We start from the raw sequence: 9,872 nt of genomic DNA, 5'->3' as shown, positions 1-9,872 counted from the left end.
CTTGGCCTGCGTGTTCATCCAGCTCTGCACCTTATTATCTTGGATGTGCATAGAATTCATTTGTCAAACACTGGGATGATAGAAAAACTGTGCAAATCTTTTGCAATACACAGACTCTTGGAATTGTTGGTCACAGATAATGGGCCATTGTTTTACCAGTAGGGAATTTGAGTATTTCCTAAAGTTGAATGATATTCAACATAAGGACAGCTCCATCATCTAATGGTCTGGCAGAAAGAGCAATCCAAACTTTAAAGGCAGGCTTACAGAAACAGCCTACAGCTTCAATCAGTACCAAACTGTCCCAGTTCCTAATTGATTACAGGATTATCCCTCATGCAACTACAGGGATAGCTCCAATGGAGGTGCTAATGGGGAGAAGACTCTGCACCAGGTTTAATCTGATCTTCTGGACTGGGTGGGGGTGAAGCATTGGGTTCTCCAACGCCAGACACCACTCCACTCCACTAAGCAAGAGAGCCGGTTTACTTCACAGGGATCAGGCTTGGTCTAGGAACCACAGGAATGATCCTGCATGGGTAAGAGCTTGACATGAGGTCAGGTGCAGTGACAAATTAAGTTCAGGTCCTGAACAAGCATGTTGACCATATGAAAGCTGCAAACACTCAAACAGTGTGGGAGCAAGACATGCTTGGCTCCTCGACAGCCTTTCCAACTGTTCCAGAATCCGTGGGTTCTCCGTCTCCGTTAGGTGCTGAAGATACCTCAATCATATGGATGTGGCCATCTCGATACCTTTGCTGCCTGAAGCAGAGAATGAATGAAATTTTTCCGACACGTTCTGGATGCAAGAGGCAAACTACTGTGCCATAGACAACGAAAGAGACAGATAAAACTCAAAGGGTTTACAAAGATGGAAACCTGTTAAATAGGAAAGAGGCAAAGCCAGCAAAGAGCTACAAAGAAGTTTATAAGAACTGCTAAAAGAGATCATGAAAGGAAACTTGCAAGGCATATTGAAATCAGTGAAGAAATTTTTATAGCTATTTAAAGGGAAAGTGCATGATCAGGAGCAATGTTACCCTACTAAAGCCTGAGTGAGGATATTGTCAATAACAATGGGGAAATGGCAGATATGTTGAGTAATTAATTTGCCTCCGTGTTTACAGTACAAAAAGAGAATAGCCTGCCGGATATCCTGAGAAAATTAATAGTGGATTGTGAACAGGGACTAAGTAAAATTATTTCCTCATCACTTAGATTAATGGAATTAGAGTGACAAATCCACAAGACCTGACCGTTTCCATCTAAAGGAGGTAGGAGAGCACATTGTAGATGCTCTAACTATAATCTTCAAAAATTCCCTCAATGCAAGAGTCATCACTCTGTATTGGAAAATTGCACGTCTCTTCACTTAAGAAGGGTGAACCAGGGAATTATAGACCGGTTAACCAAATATCTGATGGGGAAATTGTTGGGATCAATCATCAAGGATGGAATAACTGAACACCTTTATAAATTTTCAGTTAATCAGTGTGCTTTCATGACTGTTAGATCATGTATGATTAACTTCATTGAAAGTGGACAGGGGAATATCTATGGATGTTGCTTATGTCGACTTCCATAAGGTATTTGATAAAGTCCCACATACGTGACTGCTAATGAAGGTAAAAGCCCACAGAACTGAGGATAAATTACTGATATGGCTGGGAAATTTTGAGTGGCTGGCAACAAAGTAGTGTTTTTCTTTCTATTCATTTGTGGGATGTGGGCATCGCTAGCTGGCCAGCATTTCTTGTTCATCCCTAGTTGCCCTTGAAGGTGGGGGTGAGCTGCCTTCTTGAACCATTGCAGGCCACCAGCTGTAGGTTGACCCATAGTGCCATTAGGAAGGGAATTCCAGGATTTTGATTCAGCAACAGTGAAGGAATGACAATATATTTCCAAGTTAGGATGATGAGTGGCTTGGAGGGGAACTTGGAGGTGGTGGTGTTCATCTGCTGCCCTTATCCTTCTCAATGGAAATGGTTGTGGGTTTGGAAGGTGTTGTCTGAGGATCTTTGGTGAATTTCTGCAGTGTATCTTACAGATAGTACACACTGCTGCTATGGCACATAGGTAGTGGAGGGTGTGGATGTAGTAACAATCAAACTGGCTTTGTCCTAGATGGTAGCAAGCTTCTTGAGTGTTGGGGCTGCACTCATCCAGGCAAGTGGGGGGTATTCCATCACACCCCTGACTTATACCTTGTAGATGGCTTTGAGAAGTCCAGGAGGTGAGTTACTCGCCACAGTATTCCGAGCTTCTGACCTGCTGTTGTAGCCACTGTGGTGAGTCCAATTGAGTTTCTGGTCAATGATAACCCCCAGGATGTTAGTGGGGGATTCAGTGATGGTAACACCATTGAATGTCAAGCAGTGGTGGTTAAATTGTCTCTTATTGGTGAGGGTCATAGCCTGGTATTTGTGTGGCGTGAATGTTTACTTGCCACGTGCCAGCCCAAGCCTGGACATTGTTCAGATCTTGTTGCATTTGAACACAGACTGCTTCAGTATCTGAGGAGTCACAAATGGTGTTTAACATTATGCAATCGTCGAACATCCCCACTTCAAACTTTAAGATGGAGTGAAGGTCATTAATGAAGCAGCTAATGATAGTTGGGCCAAGCACACTACCCTGAGGAACTCCGGCAGAGATGTCCTGGAGTTGAGATGATTGACCTCCAAAAATCAAGATCACTTTCCTACATATCCAGTATGACTCCAACCACCAGTGAGTTTGCCCCCTGATACCCATTGATTCCAGTGAGTTAATACTAAAATTGGCAGATGTGATCAATAGTGTCCCACAAGGACCTGTGTTATGACCTCAATGACACTCATTTTTATTAACAAATTGGATAATGGCATAGAAAGTGATATATCCAAATTTTCTGATAATGCAGTGTAGATAGCGCAAAATTACAAAGGGACAGTGATAGACTTCAATGAGTGACCAATACTTTGGCAGTTGGGGTTCAATTTAAGCAAATGTGAGGTTATCCATTTTGGGCCAAAGAAGGACAGATCCATGAAATAACTGCACAGAAGATGGTATCTTGTCAACAATTCACCCTTTATTTACACATGCATGGTACATGGGCTCTAACCACCTAGCTCAGAGCTAGGCCTTAGAATGAGGAGACTGTCTGTCTGACACTCCTGTTTAAATCTGTCAGCCAGAGTTCCCTGATTGGCCCAGGTTAACAACCAGAATCAAGGATCTCATAGTCAATGAGATCCACCTGACTTGCATTCCAATCACTAAGATCAGATTTCTTTCTAGAAGGTATAAAGTTCAAGACAGTGGATGTCCAGAGAGACTTGGGGATTCGGGTTCATAGATCTTTAAAATGTCATGATCAGGTTCAGAAAATAACCAAGAAAGCTAATGGAATGCCAGCCTTTATACCTGGGGGACTGGAATACAGCACGCTACAGTTATACAAAACTCTGGTCAGACCCACTTGGAGTACTTGGGAAGAATATATTGGCCTTTAAGCGAATACAACATAGGTTTACAAGAATGATGCTGGGACTCCAGATCTTATGAGGAGGCATCTTACAAATTCAACCTGTTTTCTCTAAATTAGGAAGGTGAAGGGATGATCTAATCAGTGTTCCTGTTATTAACAAGAAAACAGTAGATAAACTATTGTATATGTAGTTGGGTGTGTATTGCCCCTTTTTTTAAGGGTCCAAGTCAGGTGACCTGGAGGCAGAATGAGGTGGGAGCAGTCTAAAACTGACTGGAGCTGAGAGGATGCACAATAAAGTACTCCCTTTTCACACTTACACGTTCTATTTAGGGTTATAGTAAACGAAAGTGGGGGATTCAGCCCACGAACTCTTTTGTCAGGAAGGAAGGACGTTACCTACAGCTTGAAAATGGCACAGAATTGACGTAACATCAGGGGAAGATGTGAGGGGACTCGGGCTCAGGGGAAAATAGTACACGCTGGGGAGCAGACCAAGAGGCAGTTGAGGGGAGTCTGGCTGCAGCCAATGGCTGAAAAGTGGAGTACTCACCCAAGAGCTTCCCAAAATCACTGCAGAGAGCAGTTGTGAGGGGACTCCGGTTGCTGTTGATGCCATGGAAGAACGGTGGGCTAACATAGTGAGGTTACTGGTGACAATGGAGAGCATTCACTGAGGGTCTTCAGGCTGTGAATGGCTACTAGATTTGAGGTGGGAAAACAAAATGGCAGATCAATTTGAAGAGATGGGACCAAGTTGGATTCTGTACGAATGTTTTACTTCATACTTGAAGGTGAACAAAGTAGCTAAAGACATAATGGTATTGGTTTTCTCGGGTACCTTTTCAGAACAAGATGTTTGTGATCCTAAAGAATCTGGCACAATCCGAGAAACCCACAGAAGACATACCAAGAGCTACATCAAGTGTTGGGGAGTTATTTTGCACCAAAGCTGTTGATGATCGTGGAACATTTTCACTTTTTCAAACTGGTACAGCAGGAAGGAGAGTCATTGAATTTGTGGCCACCTTCTAGAGGTTAGCAGAACATTGTGAATTTACAAGAAGTCTTGCTGTTTGTTTTGTGGCTTCCAAAACAAAGCCGTCCAATAGAAGCTACTAACAAGGAGAGCTCTGGATTTCAGACAGCTTTCGAAATTGCTACCTCAATGGAGTTGGCCACCTGTGAAGCAGCACAATTGAGTGACAATGCCCGGGGTGCATGAGTAGCCAAAACTCAGCAATGTGGCAAGAGGAGCCACAAGAAACCCAGTGCTGCAGATGTAAGCAAGTGGGCCATATTGCTTTAAAATTGCCAAGTACACCTCAAGCGAGAGAAAGGGTGTCTGAAGGAGACGATACAGAAGATAAGGCATAAGTTATATATGCCAGCCAGGGAGTAGACCAGGAGCCAGTTGCTCCTGCAGGAGAAGCAGATGGCCCAAAGTCAGCAGAGTTTAGGTTAAACATCCTATCAGTATAAGGGGAAGCTCATTTCCGGGTTCCTCCCAACTCCAAAGGGAAGACCGTGGATATAGGTGTGCCAATTCTGACATGGTGACTGTAGTTAATATCAGCAGAAGCTATTTACAGGTAAAAGTACAGCTAAGGGACCAATGTACTGTATTACCTCTGCATATTAGTGACAAATGTCTATCCTGTAGTATTCAGATGCTCCTGGTTACAGAATTAATGTTAAATAGGGGTGTGTTTAATCAACTGGTGGACTCAAACAAGTTTGCAAGAGATTTTGGACAGGTATAAAGATGTCTTCAAGAGAACCCTGGGGGGAAATGAAAGGAGTAAAAATTAAACTTTTGTTTAAGTGGGAGGCTTATCCAAGGAGCCTGAAAGCATGTCCAGGACCGTATGCCATCTGGACTAAAGTGGAGGCAGTACTAGAACAACTGGTGAACATGGGAGTATTGAATCCAGTAACCACTAGTGAGTGGACTACTTCAATCATTTCTGATGGCAGTGAGGATTTGTGGTGACTTTAAGGTCGTAGTTAACTTGGCCCTGATTGGATCAAGACCCACTTCCAGTCACTGGACCTCTTCAGTGCACTGGCTGGGGAAAAGAAGTTCTTAAAAACTGATGCATCGCAGATGGGTGTCGCAAAGGAGTCACACCCCCATCTGATGATCGTGATGCATTGTGTAGTGAGCTGCTGCAAGCAACTTCCTTTTGGCTTCACATCAGCACCAGCTCTAGCCCAGAGGGCCATGGACCAAATTTTAAGTAGATTGCCAGATATCCAGTGTTATCTGGATGATATTTTGGTTACTGGATCCTTTGAAGAGGACCATTTGGAAAAAAACTAGAAACCCTAAAGTTGCAGAAGCATGGTCCACAAGCTTAAAAGAGAAAAATGCAAGCTTTTAAAAGACTCCATAGCATAGAGTACATCTAATTGATTGGTGAGGGACTACATAAGGCACCTAAAAAGATGGAGGCCTACATGAAGGACCCTGGACCAGCAAACTTATATCAGCTGAGGTCATCCTTGGGACATGTTACTTACAATGGTAAGTTTGTGTCTGATCTGGCAACTGTGCTAAAACCCCTGCGTGGTTGCTAGGAGAAGTGCAACCCTGGAAGTGGACCCAGGATTGTGAGGAGGCTTACCAGGAGATGAAACATGCCATATAAAGTTCAGAAGTGTTTACTCCTTTCAACCTGAGGTTCTAATGCAGTTGGTGTTTGATGCCTTAACTTTTTTATAGAGTTGATGCTGCATAGAGGTCACTAACAAAGACAGGAGGAAATATACCCCAAATGGAAAAGGAACTGTTGGGCATGTCCACTATTAAGAAGCTCACCTGCTTGTTTTCTGGCAGGCACTTTGTTGCTGACAAACCATAGGCCGCTAACCTTCATTTTCTACCCATATACAAGAATACTGTCAATGGTGGCAGCATGTCTGCAGAGATGGGTACTGGCTTTGTCAGTCTACACATATGAAGTCAGATACCAACAGTTGGAGAAGCATGGCAATGTAGATGTTTTAATGTTACCACTACCAGAAATTAAGGATGTTCCCAACTGGAACTTGACAATTTACCTACTTTTCCAGGAAGACAAGGTATTGGTGTCAATGAGTAAGGTACAGAATGCTATCTGGAATGATCCAGTCTTGAGCCTAAAGATGGACTTGTTATAGAAACCACTCAGAATTACATCCTTACCTTTCTAGGAGGTGGGAGTTGTCCTTGTCAGATGAGTGTTTAATGCAGGGAATGACAGTTGTTATCCTTCCCCTATTAAGAGGAAAGATACTGGAATATGTGCACCAAGACATGGTGCAAACAAAGGAAGTAGTTGGGAACCATTTGGTGGCTGAAGGTGGACTTCCTGATTGAGGAGAAAGTGGGATCATGCGAATCCTGCTCCTTGTTGGTTTTCCCCCTACACCAATGGAAATGGGCTCAATCACCACAGCAGTCATGAAATTGGTATCAATGGAGGCAACAACAGACCGACTCAATGAAATATTTGCTGAGTTCAGAAACCCCAAACCAGTCATGAGTGACAGTAGTCCCTCACTTCCCTGGTATGTAGCAAGAGTTCAAAGAATACCTAGAAAATCAGTCAGACATGTGCGATTGGCTCTTTATCTTCCTGTGACAAATGGCCCACAGATTTGTACAAACTTGAAGCAGGCCCTAAAGACCTCCAAAGGGAGGGTACTCAATACGCTCCTCAGCACGTACAGGAACATGCCACACCAGGTGGGCCAATGCTCACCAGCATCCTTAACGTTCAGTTGGCAGCTGAGACTCAAGAGACGGGAATGGTGGTAGACCAAAATGAAGAAGCACATATAGTCAGAAGGGCAGGAAACTCCAGGCCAAGAGTATCCCAAGGATGAGACTATGTTGGCCTGGAAGCATACCTCTGGAAAATTGGATACTGGGGTGGTGATGGATCAAACAGGATTATTGTCATATGATGCAGACTAGGGATAATCTGGTCTGGAGGAGACATAAAAACTAACTTTTTTTTGCCAATCCTCACCAACAGGGGGATGATCCTCCGACTCTGAGCCAGTTCAGATTATGCAAGTGGTATCGACCATGTCGTATCTCCAAGCCAGGGTTGACCATACCCAGGGAGGAGACAATGGCAGTGTCACAGGGCAACAACAGCCAATTAAAGAACAAAGAGCCTGTTCCTGTGCTGTAATTTTCTGTATCCCTCTGCTCCCTGCCCATTCATTTATCTGTCTAGATAAATCTTAAATGACACTATCGTGCCTGCCTCTACCACCGCTGCTGGCAACATGTTCCAGGCACCCAATACCCTCTGCGTAAAGAACTTTCCATGCATATCTTCCTTAAACTTTTCCCCTCTCTCCTTGAAATCGTGACCCCCCTAGTAATTGAGTCCCCTAGTCCGGGTGGCGGGGGGAGAAAAGCTTCTTGCTATCCACCCTGTCTATATCTCTCATGATTTAGTAGACCTCAATCAGGTTCCCTCCTCAACCTCTGTCTTTCTAATGTAAATAATCCTAATCTACTCAACCTGTCTTCATAGCTAGCACCCTCCATACCAGGCAACATCCTGGTGAACCTCCTCTGCACCCTTTACCAAAAGGATGCGGGATGCTTTGGAATGTGGCAACCAGAACTGTACGCAGTATTCCAAATGTGGTCGAACCAAAGTCCTATACAACTGTAACATGACCTGCCAACTCTTGTACTCAAAACCCTGTCTGATGAATGAAGGCATGCCATAGGCCTTCTTGACCACTCTATCCACCTGCATTGCCACCTTCAGGGTACAATGGACCTGAACACCCAGATCTCTGTGCATCAATTTTCCCCAGGGCTTTTCCATTTACCACATAGTGTGCTCTTCCAAAATGCATCACCTCGCATTTGCCTGGATTGAACTCCATCTGCCATTTTTCCGCCCAACTCTCCAATCTATCTATATTCTGCTGCATTCTCTGACAGTCCCCTTCACTATCTGCTACTCCACCAATCTTAGTGTCATCTGCAAACTTGCTAATCGGACCATCTATACCTTCCACCAGATCATTTTATGTATATCACAAACAACAGTGGTCCCAATATAGATCCCTGTGGAACACCACTGGTCACAGTTCTCCATCTTGAGAAACTCCCTTCCACTACAACCTCTGTCTCCTGTTGCCCAGCCAGTTCTCTATCCATCTAGCTAGTACACCCTGGACCCCATGTGACTTCACTTTTCTCCATCAGCCTACCATGGGAAACCTTATTAAACGCCTTACTGAAGTCCATGTATATGACATCTACAGCCTTTCCCTCATCTATCAACTTTGTCACTTCCTTAAAGAATTCTATCAAGTTGGTAAGACATGACCTTCCCTGGACTAAACCATGCTGCCTATCACTAATAAGCCCATTTTCTTCCAAATGTAAATAGACCCTATCCCTCAGTATCTTCTCCAGCAGCTTCCCTACCACTGACATCAAGCTCACTGGTCTATAATTACCTGGATTATCCTTGCTACCCTTCTTAAACAAGGGGACAACATTAGCAATTCTCCAGTCCTCCGGGACCTCAATCGGAGACAGCTGTATCTGCGGAACAACAGGAACTTCTGGAAGCCCAAGAGACTGCACTGGAAAAGGTTCCTGAGATGAGATGAATGTCTTCTATGAATTGCCATCCTCCTAAGAGACTGATCGTGTTCATATAGACCACGGAAGGATTATTTTCACTTCCTTTTTTTGTAAATATTCCTGATATATGTTAGTTATAATGCCTGTCTAATAGTTATAATTTTTAAGGGGGGGTATTGAAATAAAGAGAAAGGGAAGAGTGTTATGTGTTGTTGGGTACATATTGCTCCTTTAAGGGAGTGGGTCAGGTGACCCAGAGGTGGGAGCTAGGAGAGACAGTTAAAAGCTGAGAGGATGCACAATAAAATATTTGTTTAAGTTTACCCTCTGTCCACCATGTTCTAGTGAACCACAAACGTGATGTAAATTACTTCCATGTGTTGGGGTTTTGGGGAAGAAGGAGAGATGAGTAAGCGCTTCTACACACAAAGGTTGGTAGGTTGTGGAACTCTCTTCCACAAACAGAAGTTGATGCTGGATCAGTTGCTAATTCTAAATTTGAGTTTTTTTTTTAAGTAACGGTATTAAGGGTTATGGGCCAAAGGCAGGTATGTGATGTTAGGCCACAAATCTGCCATGATCTCTTTGAGTGGTAGAGCACTCTTGAGGGACTGAATGGCCTACTCCTCTTCCTGTGTTTACCCTAGTCCTTGTACCATCGATTCTTGAACAACTTTCTTTTATCTAATCCTGTCATAATCTGCTAAACCTGTATTAAGTTTCTTGCGATCCTTTGGCCCAAGAAGAACAATACCAGCTCAACTTTTTTCTGTGGCTTGTGATATC

The 9,872-nt window shown here is 43.7% G+C and overlaps 1 protein-coding gene across 1 annotated transcript in view; it reads left to right on the top strand.

The window, feature by feature from the left end:
• The window catches only part of fstl5 (follistatin-like 5), a 495,975-nt gene that overhangs the window by 4,247 nt on the left and 481,856 nt on the right, over positions 1–9,872 (top strand). The gene's annotated exons all lie outside the window — the stretch shown is intronic.

The sequence above is a fragment of the Rhincodon typus genome, chromosome 1 (assembly GCF_021869965.1).
Source record: "Rhincodon typus isolate 14 chromosome 1, sRhiTyp1.1, whole genome shotgun sequence".
Classification (NCBI taxonomy): Eukaryota; Metazoa; Chordata; class Chondrichthyes; order Orectolobiformes; family Rhincodontidae; genus Rhincodon; species Rhincodon typus.
This window is presented reverse-complemented; position numbering and strand designations above follow the sequence as displayed.